Genomic DNA, 12395 nt, shown 5'->3' with positions numbered 1-12395 from the left:
AAAGGGGTATATAATTTTTTCTTGAGGATGAAAATGCACGCATTACATAATGAAGAGGTCTGGTGTGCTATTTAAAAATCATATGGGGGCGCCTGGGTGGCTTAGTCAGTTAAACATCCAACTCCTGGTTTCAGCTCAGGTCCTGATCTCAGGGTTGTGAAACTGAGTCATGTGTCGGGCTCCATGCTCACTGTGGAGTCTGCTGGAGATTCTTTCCCTCTCCTCCCCTTCTGCTCCTACCCACCCCCCCCCAAATAAATAGATAAAAATCTTGGAAAAAAAAAATTTTGTGACCTCTAGCATTGGAAAGCAAATGGTTTTGCCTGAGAGAAACCAATTTTCACTTTTTTTTTTTTTTTTAAATCTTTTCCCATCCATGGAAGAAGCCTTGAACTTTGAAACCACAGTGCTTTGTTCCAGCATGGATAGTAGCTTGGCATTTCTCTGTGTTGTATCTCTCCAGTTTGAGAGGGTGAAAACATCTTCTGGACAGTTTTCCTTTCTTTTCAGTTTCCCGAGCTTCATGCCAGTGGTCACATTTATAAAATCAAATGAAGATACTCTTGTTGGTTGGCTGCATAGATCTTGTCAGCTTTGCCCTGATGCCAGGACAGCAGGTTTTGGAGCTCAGGGAGGACTTCCAAGTGGCAGTAGAGCAAAGATCCCATAGGGTAAAGTTCGGATATGTTTCTTTGAGCCAGCGACAGAGGCTGCACTCCTTTGGTGTAATTGTGTAACCTGGTATAAAGTCCACAGCGGAGGGGGCGGGTAGGACTCTAAGCCAGTTCAGCAGTCCGTGGCCTCTTGACTCTGTCTAGCTTTCCTTACTCTCTTCTCTGCTGGCTTTCCCTCAACCCCCACCCCAACCCGCCCCCCGCCCCCAGTCCCTTCATCCCTGTCCGTCTCCATCTTCAGGGATCCCTAATTCAGGAAACTATCTCTTATCAAATACTCTGGCTTGCTTCCAACTACTAGAAGCAGACAACTCCTGCACTCGTCTGCTATCTGAATGATTTTCTTCTCTACCAGATATGTTTGTTTCTCTAATCCATTTGGAATTGTGTGTAGAATCCAAGGAAGGGGTGGGAGAAACCCAAGAACCCCCAGAAAAGAGCTTTTCCCTTGTGAGATTGCCTCTTGGACTAAAAGAGCGATGAAAGGAAACCAGGATTCTGCCCCCTTGGAAAAATGACGTGAGGAAAAGAGGGCAGAAAGTAATGTCAGCATGCACTGGAGCCCAGGGCAAGTCGTGCCACTCCTTAGACATCAGGACATCACTCCAAGTCCTTCATTGTCTACTTAATCAGGATTTATAAAGTCTGTTTCTGCCTTTAATATACCTGCTATCCTGGTCTTGCTCAAGGGGCTCTGAGCAGATATCATCGGCGCCACCTCCACTGTGAGCCTCACAACACAAAGATGCAGACGCCCCAACTCCAGTGTTCTTGCTTTCTAAAGTGGGGTCTTAAGAGTAGTGAAGAGGGGCGCCTGGGTGGCTCAGTGGGTTAAAGCCTCTGCCTTCGGCTCAGGGCATGATCCCAGGGTCCTGGGATCGAGCCCCACGTTGGGCTCTCTGCTCCGAGGGGAGCCTTCTTCCTCCTTTCTCTGCCTGCCTCTCTGCCTACTTGTGATTTCTCTCTCTCTGTCAAATAAATAAAATCTTAAAAAAAAAAAAAAAAAAGAGTAGTGAAGACATAGCACCAGAAAGAAAAGAGAGTCTGGCTGGCTGAATTACCTTAGAAGGTCTCCTTGTGCGTGCAAAATCAAAATTTTATTTTATTATTTTATTTTTTAAAGCTTTTATTTATTTTTTGACAGACAGAGAGCGAGCGAGCACAAGCAGGGGGAGCACTAGGCAGAGAAACAGAGACAGAGAAACAGGCTCTCCGCTGAGTAGAGAGCCCTGACGTGGAGCTCAATCTCAGGACCCTGGGATCATGATCTGAGCTAAAGGCAGATGCATAACCAACTAAGCCACCCAGGTGCCTCCTGCACGGACTTTAATAACACAATAAATAGCTTTTTTGGTGGATCAAAGAATGTTCCTTAAAACCTCCCTTCTTGAAGATTTTTTTTTTCTCTTCTTACTGGGTTGAAGATGTTTGTTTTACATTTCTTATCTGATTTTCACAGGGAATAGTAGCGGTAGAAGTGTATATATGTACGTATGAGTGAAAACATTTATGAATGCTTTTTTTTTTTCAGTGTATGGGCTAGTATGAATAGCTGACCTTTGTGGCAGTATTCCTAGTTTTGTGATAGTAATTTTGTTGAGTTCCTGAACTTGATGGCAAGTCCTCTTAGTGAGACTGGCATAATTCTATGTTCTCTATGGCACCAAGTCACCGTGATTGTACAAGAGCCATTATTACCCAAAGTACCATAATAATGCCCATGCCCTCCTATGACGTAATTGTTTCCTATCTGCCAGGACATTAATTGCCTTCTAACTTGCTCTAAAATTGGTAGGTAGGGCAGACTGCCAAGACTAGAGAGAAGAAAACTGGTAATATATGAAAAGGCTGTGTAAAGGACATACTGATACCTCCTTCTCATTGGGGAATCTTCACATTTGCATGTTACTTCATTTGTTATGGATGTTAGCTCAGGCTTGTCTTATGTCTTGGCTTCCACCTTATCCTGGTCAATGTCTGATCTTTCCTTTAACTGAATGATTCAGACATCTCTGAAGTTATTTTGTCTTTTCCACTTTCCATTTACAGGCTTTTTATGAGTCACTGTATTGAAGGGGAGGTTATTTCTAAATTGGAAGGTGAGGATGAGGGAAGGGGGAGGAAAGTTCCGGAAAATAACCAGGAAAAGACACCTTATTGTTATAGTTACTGGGGAATAATTTCCGCTTAGTTTGGTGATAGGTGGTTTATTAAAACTTGACTAAAAATATAAGCTAGAAAATAGACAATTTTTTCCCCTGGATAACAGTGCAGTTTTAGACTATTCGTAGCTTGCTCTGCAAAGGACGGAAGAGTGAATAGAAGAGATGTGGGACAAAGAGTTAGCAGGAAGAACAAAGGGGCAAAGCACAAAATTTCTAAAGTCCAGATTCTCAGTTCCATAGAAGTTCCCAGCCATAAGGTAATGCTTGTGACGAGATACCTCTTTGACTGTCCCAATTCATCCCTGGGTATGTTTCACGGTCCATGGGTTTGTGCATTATAGGTAGAGTTGTAAGGAAGGTACATTTAAATCTGACTTAGACATTTAAAGAGTAATCAGGCCAGCATTTTATTATTTAGGAGCAGGAAAAGTGGGTGGAAATGAAAAAGAAAAGCAAAATCTAATGATGGATATATTTCTAGGAGCACAAGAGTTTTTATAGCAACACCAGATTTCTCAAAAATGCGTACTGTGACTTGTACCCGAATGAATAAAAACCGCAATCATTTATTCTTGTGCATTGTGCCAATGTAAGAAAAGGGCTGCAATTCATCCAATGGTCCTAATTTAGACTGTTAGGAAGAGGAGAGGTTGGGGAAAAAAAAGACAAGCTTTTCAAGTATCTGACACACATCTAGTATGGCTATTTAAGAACTGCTGAACATAAAAATCAAGTTGGGAGAAGGTGGGAGGAACTGAATTCTCATTTCCAGAGCATCACAAGGGTAGATGTGGTGCGTTTAGTCCCAACCTGCCGATGGTGGCTGCTTGGTCACTTGACAGGAGCCAGCTAGGGCTGAGTCTGGAAGCTACAGAACGCTCAACACGCCACTCCAGTTTATTAACGACGTTTTACTGGCAACAGAAGCGACTGATTTCTGCTAAATAAACGGTTGTGCTTTGCCCTTTAGCATGGAGACTTCTGGAAAGAACTTCAAGGAAACTGAGTGCATTTGGGACTTTGAAGAAATTTTTATCTGTGTGCTTTCTTCCCAAGGAGTTGGAAAACACGCCTCAAATACAATCTCTGATGTTGGTATTTTGTTAAGTACTACCCTATAAACTAGCAGTGATAAACTTCTCTTTATAGGAAGGAAACTGGCGAAAGGGATGGGTATACAGCGTGAATTCTACAACAAAGAGTTAACCCCTCCCGGGTAACCTCGGCTCTGAGCGTCTGCCCCTTCCTTGCTTTCTACTGCGCAACCAAACTGTGCCCGAGCTTGAACCAACCATGACCATCACATCCCTTGCCAGTTGACTTAACAGACGCTTTTGGCAGCCTATCATAACTTCGAACTGCCCAACCATCAACCAATGACAACTAGAGCTTGGTCCTGGGCTCTCCGGGTCCGAACGGGGGCTAATACCGGGTCCCGGAAAAGGGGCGGTGAGGAAGCTATGACGGACGGCTGCGCTCAGCCAATCATAGCAGAAAGCCGCCTCCCCACCATCCAATGGGGAGGTAGAAAGTATGAAATGGGGTGGGCCTGTTGTCATGGGGGAGGTGGTGGCGCTTGGTGGCTACTGGCGGCCGAGGTAGAGGCAGTGGCGCTGGAGTTGGTTGGGGGCAGCGTCAGGTGAGTGCCGGTATCGCGGGCTTGGGGTCTGGGGGCCGTCGCGGGGCGGAAACTCCACCTCGGTGCTCGGGAGGCAGAGGCCAGAAGAAGGGGCCTTGGACTGTGGGCCGGGTCGGGCCGGGGCCAGGGCGGCGGCGGCGGCGGCGGCTGCGGCGAGTTCGCGCTGACTGGGCTGGTGGGAGAATGGCCCGGTTCCCCGCGGCGGAGTTCGGGTTGGTGAGATAGGCTGGGGCCGGACCCTAGTGTTTCTGGTCTGGAGATCTCTTGGGACGTCCCGCTGCTTGGGTCTGGGGCACTGAGCGGCGGCCGGTGAGGAGTAAAACCCCTCGGGAGACGGGAGCGGACGGGGTCCTGGGGGGGAGGGGGTGGATGACCCGGGGTGACTGGCAACGACCTGGTCCGAGGACCGGGTGACTTGGGAATACGCACCCAGCACAGCTTGGGTGCGAGGGAGCAGAGGAACCCGGGAATCCCAGGAGCGGCCCGAGAGGGGAGAGCTGGGGGGCCAGGAAACTGGGAGTGGCCGGGGTCCGAGGGAGCCGGGAGACCGAGTGCGGTCAGGGTTCGGAGTGACAGTGAGCGGCCTGGGTCCGAGCGAGGGGGTCGAGGAAAGGCGGGTTGCGGGGGGGGGGGTTTGCTGGGGACCCTCTGGGGAGGGCAACTGTCGGAGGGTGGAGGGCTCCCGGGGGAGTCCGGAGCCGCGGGTTTTAGGAGGGTGGGACCTGTGGAGACCTTGAACAGCTGGGGTTGAGCCGGAGCGCCCTGCCCCCACTGCTGGTCTGGGATGGGATACCCAAGACTGGACTGGGAGCTCCTGGTCTGACGATCCGCGGGGGATCAGGGATCCTCGAGGAGTGGCTCGGATTCGATACTAGGGTGAGGGGGTCGACTGGGGAGTGGAAGTTGTCTCAGTTGGAGAGAAGTCAAGCAAAATGACACAGGGGTGGGCGGGGAGAAATAATTTCCTTGTAGGAAGCGCGTAGTAGATAGATAGGGCGTAGTTGGAGGGAGCGAGAAAGTTGGTCAGGAAGAGAGTGGTGGTCTTGTGGAAACTGGCCAGAATAGTAGGTAGGAGAAATTAGCAGTGGCCATTAGTAGATTTTAAGGACTAAAGAAATAGAAGAAACTTTGGCTTCGTATACTCAGATGTAAGAGAAAAAGCGCCTAAAAGGGTTAAGTGGCTTGCCTTCCAGTGCTTTAGGAAAAAAAAAAATGTTTCAGAATGACACCAGTGATTAGAAAATGAGGACGTTGACAGAATGGTGAATTTGAAAGGTAAAGGAGAGAAGTAGCTGAAACTAAGGGAGTAAAACTGGGGACTTGATCAGAAAGAGGGGAGTCTTGATCAGAAAGGATGGACATACCCCGGCCAAATTACAAATAAATTTGAATTCAAGTTCCACCACTTAGCTTGGACAGTTTAACCTCTTTGTGCAAGTTTCCTCGTCTGTATAATAGGGATAATAATAGTCTCTATTTCATAGGGTTGTTTTTTCACATGAGTTAATATTTGTAGAACTTTGAGAATAGTGGCTGCCACGGAGTGAGCCCTGGGTACTTACTGACTGGATTGTTAAATAAAGGAAAAAGACCAGGGATTTTTTATGCTGTGGTTCTCAAACTTTAGTTTGCACCAGAAACATTTTGGGCTTGGTAAAATAGGGACTGCTGGCCCCCTCCAGAGTTTCTAATTCAGTAAGTTTGGAGTGGGTCCTGCGAATTTGCGTTTATCTCAGGTGATGCTTATGTTGGTCAGAGGATCACACTTTAAAAAAAACCACTTGCTTCCATGAAAACAATAATAATGTAGCAACCTTAAAATATCTGTGTCTCCTGCTAGAGACAAGTGGAGGCAGATTGCTAGAATGATCCAAATATAAGGTATACCCTCTGAGAAGCCTGTGTTTTTCAAACTGTGGATCATGATTTATTAGTAATTTATAAAATCAAGTTAGTGGGTTACCATGGCATTGAAAATAAAGTGAAATAGAACAGAATTGCAGTTTCCTTGGTAAGGAAAAGTATTGTTTGGGACATTTTTCTCATATATGTGTGTTCTAGGTCACAATGTAAAATGTATTTCTTACAGGCAAAAGAGTTTAAAAAACTGTTTTGAGCCATGCAGTGCAGCAAAAGTGACCCTTCAGGAGGGGGTTTTTAGGACTGGGTTCATTACTTATGTCTTTATTTTTCTTTTTTTGGTAATTTGTCTCCACTGGAGACATTCTATTACATTTATTCTTCTGATTCGGTTTCTCTTATGTTTGCTTTATCACATACTGTGTTGTGCCTCTTTTTAGATACTGAGAATCTTTGGTATGAGGACTTAAGGAAATGTGAGGCAGAGAAATGAAATCGAGTGGTGTTTCTTAGATGTGGTACACCTTTGTTTCACTATGCCTTCTTGTTTATCCTTTCTTTTTATACCACTGTACTGTAAAGCACTGTTTCTAAAAAACCCAAGTATACATAGACATATTGGCAGTAAACAACTAATGCTGAAATGGACTGGTTTGAGAAGAGTTCATGTATAGAAAATAAGCAAAAAACAAGTAAGACCCATTTCAAAGGAGAAAAGCAAAGGAGTGTTTCCTTTTTAAAAGAGTGAGAGTTATTTAAAGCTTCTTGTGGCCTTACATTAATACAAAACATATAATATAGAAGCATTTTTAAGGGAATCAGATATACTTCTGTATTTTAGATTTCTAGATTTCTGAAGAGCGAAGAAAGTGGTAGTAATCCACAGTAAAATGCACCTGGGAGGGGCGCCAGGGTGGCTCAGTGGGTTAAGCCGCTGCCTTCGGCTCAGGTCATGATCTCGGGGTCCTGGGATCGAGTCCCACATGGGGCTGCTGAGCAGAGAGCCTGCTTCCCTCTCTCTCTCTGCCTGCCTCTCCATCTACTTGTGATTTCTCTCTGTCAAATAAATAAATAATATATTTAAAAAAAAATGCACCTGGGATAGAGGCCTAACTACAAAGTAAAGTAAATAGTTTATTAAGCAGGAGCTTTTGTTTCGATGTTTTTCTCTCTTGAGAACGAACTGTATGTGGCATGTGTTGTAAATTTAACTTGTTTGAGGGATTTAAGTGTAATCTACAGTAACTTTTTAAAGCTGAAGAATATGTATGTATTTTCTGTGCTGTCTTTGGTTTGATATTTCTTCTATAAAAACCTAGATGGTTTATATTTAGGAAGAGTTGATTTAGGTTAGTTTTTGTGGATATAAGAACTGAGAAAGCAGTATGGAAAACAGAGATTCTTACAGCTTCTTAAAATTTTTAATCCAAGGGATTTACATAACACTTTCATTAATGTTTTATGAAATTGTAAAGAAACTCTTGGTGTAGCTTTGCATTAGGATTAAAAAAAATTATTTGAGAGAGAGAGGGAGAGAGTGAGGGAGAGTACATGAGCAGGGGCGGGGGGAGAGGGAAAAGCAGACCTTTGCTGAACAAGGAGCCTGAATCAGGGCTGGATTCCCAGGATCCTGGGATCACAACCTGAGCTGAAGGCAGATGCTTAACTTTCTGAGCTACCCAAATGCCCCACATTAGGATTTTTTAACATAATTTCTTGTCTCTCAAAAATAATTTCTCTCAGATTTTTCTGTTTCATTAAAATTTCAATTTTTGTTTCAAAGACTACAAAACATAAAATCATTACATATTTGAATTGAAAAACACAGTCTTTTCACAGAATAAAATTACTGATTTTTATGACAAAGTTTCCAAGGATGAAAGCTTTTGAATTCCTTGCATTGCATTACATGGAGTATTCCTACCACCAAAATGGTCGTTCTGTAAGTCACTGTGCAGTTGGTGGGCACATTTGTAGAGATCATTCAGTTTTTTACTGACTGATGGAGGAATGTAAAATCTTAATAATTGAGTGTGGGAAAATATGAAATTTCATTCTTTGTGAACATTCAACCAGTTTGATTACTTGCTTCTTAATAAATGGACTTTATTCAGTCGACTTATTATTCACCCATAATTTAATCACACTTATCTATGAATAGCTCTGATTGCTCAACTTACTTTACAATGAGATTTGTTAATCTGTAGTTGAATGAATGGTGGTTTTTAAATCCCAAAGAAACTTTATGTTCCAGACTGTACAATTTAGTGAGACTTAATTTCATATATCAAAGAAAATTCAAGTAAATGATTTTAAAAAGTAGAAGTTCAATTAACACTAGTTAATTAAATGTATTTTCTATTTCAGTAGCGTTTTCTCCTCTTTTATTAATAGCTTCCAATCTGCTCTCTCTGCTTCTAGCCTTTATACAGTAAACCCTAATGGAAACTTTGGTGCCTGAAAAATCTAGTTTGTAAAAGTAGAGAAACATGCCTGGTTTTCAGTTTGCTGAGAGAACTACTTTTATCAGGAATGGTCCTGTGGTAAACGTATCATCTTAAAAAAAAAAGTTTTATTTAATAGAGTACTTGAAAACCAGCATTTTATTTTGGGCTTGCCACAGCGTCTATTGTGTTTGATAGATTTTGATTTCCACAGAAGGGCTCTTGAATTCTCCCAGTTTCTGAACTCTGATACATGGTTCCTTGATAGGGCTAGAGAGAATGGGAACAGTTGTACTCCTTAAATATTAAAAAAGAATTTTGCTATCTTATTTTTTTTTAATCTTGACATTAAAATAAATCCTTTTGTTTGCCAAGAGAATTTGTTTCAGTAATACAACCTATTGGAAATTTCATTATTAAAGTTAGAAATACTATATAAAGCCTTAGGATACTTGTTCAGATGTGAGACACTGGTTCTGATAAGTAGGATGTCCTTATGATACTGCTATGTATTTTTGAGAATGTAAAATATCCACAGTTGGAAATCTTGGGGCAAAAGAAGGATTGAAACTAAGGAAGAATGAGGAGAATACAGACATGTGTTTAAGGAGGAGTCTGGAGGATCTGTAGGAAGTATGTCTAGAGTAGTGAGCCACTCTTGGCAGTTTTCCTAGAGTGACATATGTAAAGGAGGATGATCCTATTTGCAGCATTCTCCCATGGACGTATTTTTTGTTCTGTGCAGTTTCCACTGCTTGCCATGCATGACTCTTCCTTTGTTATCTTCCACTCGGGAAAGCAGGTCAGAATGCAAGTGAATAGACTGAGAATTGCTAGTCCTAGAGGATAGGAGCCTGGGCAGGACCATGTGGAATTAGAAGGCTGGACACTTGTCTTTGCTTCTGTAGCTCTTCCGAATAGGTCCCTAGCAATTGTCGCTAGGCCAAACCATACCACTTGTCCTTCCCAGTGAAGTTTGGGATTAAGCAGTGGGAAGAGACCCCCTGTCATCTAAATGGGTTACCAAGGAGCTGGTGTATTAATAATTAGTGTTCAGTGACTTCCCCTTCTCTCACCACCAAATCTCTGTTTCTCCTCACTGGCTGATTTCTTATGTTCTCCTAATCAGGATCAAAGTCCTGAGTTTGCTGATTAGATAGCAAAATTTTAATTGTGGTAACTTGTTTATAGTAAGGTACATATAGTTAATTAGGAAAATGATTATCAGATTCTTTTCCAGTTATTTAGGGAGGAAGAAGGATTGAAAGCTGTGGAAAACTGCTAGGGTCCTGAATAAAGGCAAAGTCAGGGAAGCCAGCAACACAGGGAAAGATAATATTAGGTTGACTTCAGAAACTTAAACTTCATCTTGAGTTCTTGACTCTGTTGTCTTATTTTTAGTCCCATCTGTTGAATAACTTGGATCTTTGTTTTAATTCAGTTATATTTTTTGCCTTTAAGTCACAGTAAAATTCTTAATTATCTACACCCAGATTAGCAATGTTATAACTAATTCCTAAATTCTTTTCGGTTCTAAAGCATAGCTGTGGAACCTGTTAAATTTTTCATTAGATCTGACTTCTGGGTTTTTTTTTAAGCTAATATTTAAGTATCGAATCTCCTTGGCATTGAGTATCCTTAACATAGTGTGGCAGTTCTCAATCTGCAAATCTTTGAATTGGGGTGGATGTTGTACAGTTAATTCATTTGCTCATCAAATGTTATCTGACAAAAAGTAGTCAGTAGTAGACAAAAGTAGTAAGTTCTAAAAATATAATTATACTTAAAATATATATATTTTTATATATATATATATTTAAGTTTCTTAGAACTTACTACTTTTATATATATGCATATGCGTATGTTATCCATATTATATAAATGTTGAGTGAATCAAATTATTTATTTATTTATTTTTAAAAAGATTTACTTATTTATTTATTTGACAGACAGTGATCACAAGTAGGCAGAGAGGCAGGCAGAGAGACAGAGGGGGAAGCAGGCTTCCTGGTGAGCAGAGAGCCTGATGCGGGGCTCGATCCCAGGACCCTGGGATCATGACCTGAGCTGAAGGCAGAGGCTTTAACCCACTGAGCCACCGAGGCGCCCCTAAATTTCTTATTTTGAAGGTTAGACTGAATTCATAGAAGCTCTGGTTGTTTTGACTATTTGCTTTGTTAGTGGATATTGAATATTCAGCTATTATCATATAGGGATTAGATACTATTTTGACTTTTTAAAAAATTTTAATTTTTTTTTTTTTTTTTACTATTTTGACTTTTAAAAAGGTTCATCCTTTAAAGCTCTTAGCCTGCTTTTTCTATCTTTTCCTTACCCAAATGTGCCATTTTAGAAACCCTAGTATACTTCTGTTTCCCCCAACATGGTGTATGCATTCTTTTTCCTCTCTTTTGGGTAGCTTTATTCAGGTATAATTGACATACAATGAAATTGCAGATGTTTTAGGTATACGGTTTGATGAGTTTTTACCTATTTATCCACCACAATCAAGATAAGGAACATACTTAACCATTCTAAAAGTTTTCTTGTGCCTGTTTATAATCTATCTCTCCCTTTCTACCCTTAGAGATAACCACTAATCTGTCATAGATTATCTGCATTTTCTAGAATTTTATGTAAAGATAATTATAGTATGTACTTTTTTTGATAGGGAGGTCTGGCTTCTTTCACTCAACCTAATTTATTTGAGATTTATCCATGTTATTTTGTGCATCAGGAGTTTATTCCTTTTTATTGTGGAGTAGTATTCCAATATATAGTTACATCACAATTTAAAAAATCTCTTATTGATAGACATTGGATTTTTTCCAGTTTTTGGCTGTTCACGCAAAGCTGCTATGAATATTCCTGTACAAGGGTTTTTTTTTTTTTTTTTTAAGATTTAATTTATTTATTTGACAGGCAGGCAGAGATAGAAGGGGAAACACGCTCCCTGCTGAGCAGAAGCCTGATGCAGGCTCAATCCCAGGACCCTGGGATCACAACCTGAGTTGAAGGCAGAGGCTTTAACCTACTGAGCCACCCTGAGCTCCTGTACAAGTTTTTATATGGACATGTGTTTTCTTTTCTTTCTTTTTTTTTTTTTTTAAGATTTATTTGTTTAGAGAGAGCAAGCTCACACACGTGGGAGGCAGAAAGAACCCTAAGCACACTTAGAAAGAACCCTAAGCACACTCCCCACCAAGTGCAGAGCCTGACTGGGGCTCCATCCTGTGACCCATGAGATCATAACCCTGGTGGAAACCAAGGGTCAGTGGCCCAACCAACCAAGCCATCCAGGGGTCCCTTCATTTTTGGGGGTGTATCTCTAGTAGTAGTAGAATTGCTGGTTTATATGGTAACTCAGTTTTCCAAAGCAGCTGTATATGCCATTTTATATTTCCACCAAGAGAGGCAGTGAGCATTCCAGAGAGCATTCCACATCCTCACCTACACTTGTTATTACTTTTGGTTTTTTATTATAGCTATCCTAGTAGATGTGAAGGGATAACTCGTGGTATTCCTTTGAATTTCCCTGATGGCTAATGAGAATTTTTTCATGGGTTTATTGCCTGTTTATCTTCTTTGGAGAAACGTTTTTTGGATCCCTTTC

At 41.6% G+C, this 12395-nt stretch overlaps 1 protein-coding gene across 6 annotated transcripts in view; it reads left to right on the top strand.

The window, feature by feature from the left end:
* Positions 1 to 4410: 4410 nt before the first annotated feature.
* Positions 4411 to 12395, top strand: part of NUMB (NUMB endocytic adaptor protein) — a 191448-nt gene continuing 183463 nt past the window's right edge. For all 6 annotated transcript variants that reach the window (XM_044232046.1, XM_044232051.1, XM_044232049.1 and 3 more), the window contains exon 1: positions 4411 to 4478. The gene's annotated coding sequence lies outside the window, so the exon portion shown is untranslated. The remainder of the gene's footprint in view (positions 4479 to 12395) is intronic.

This window comes from Neovison vison, chromosome 13 (genome assembly GCF_020171115.1).
Source record: "Neovison vison isolate M4711 chromosome 13, ASM_NN_V1, whole genome shotgun sequence".
In the NCBI taxonomy this organism is placed as follows: domain Eukaryota; kingdom Metazoa; phylum Chordata; class Mammalia; order Carnivora; family Mustelidae; genus Neogale; species Neogale vison.
This window is presented reverse-complemented; position numbering and strand designations above follow the sequence as displayed.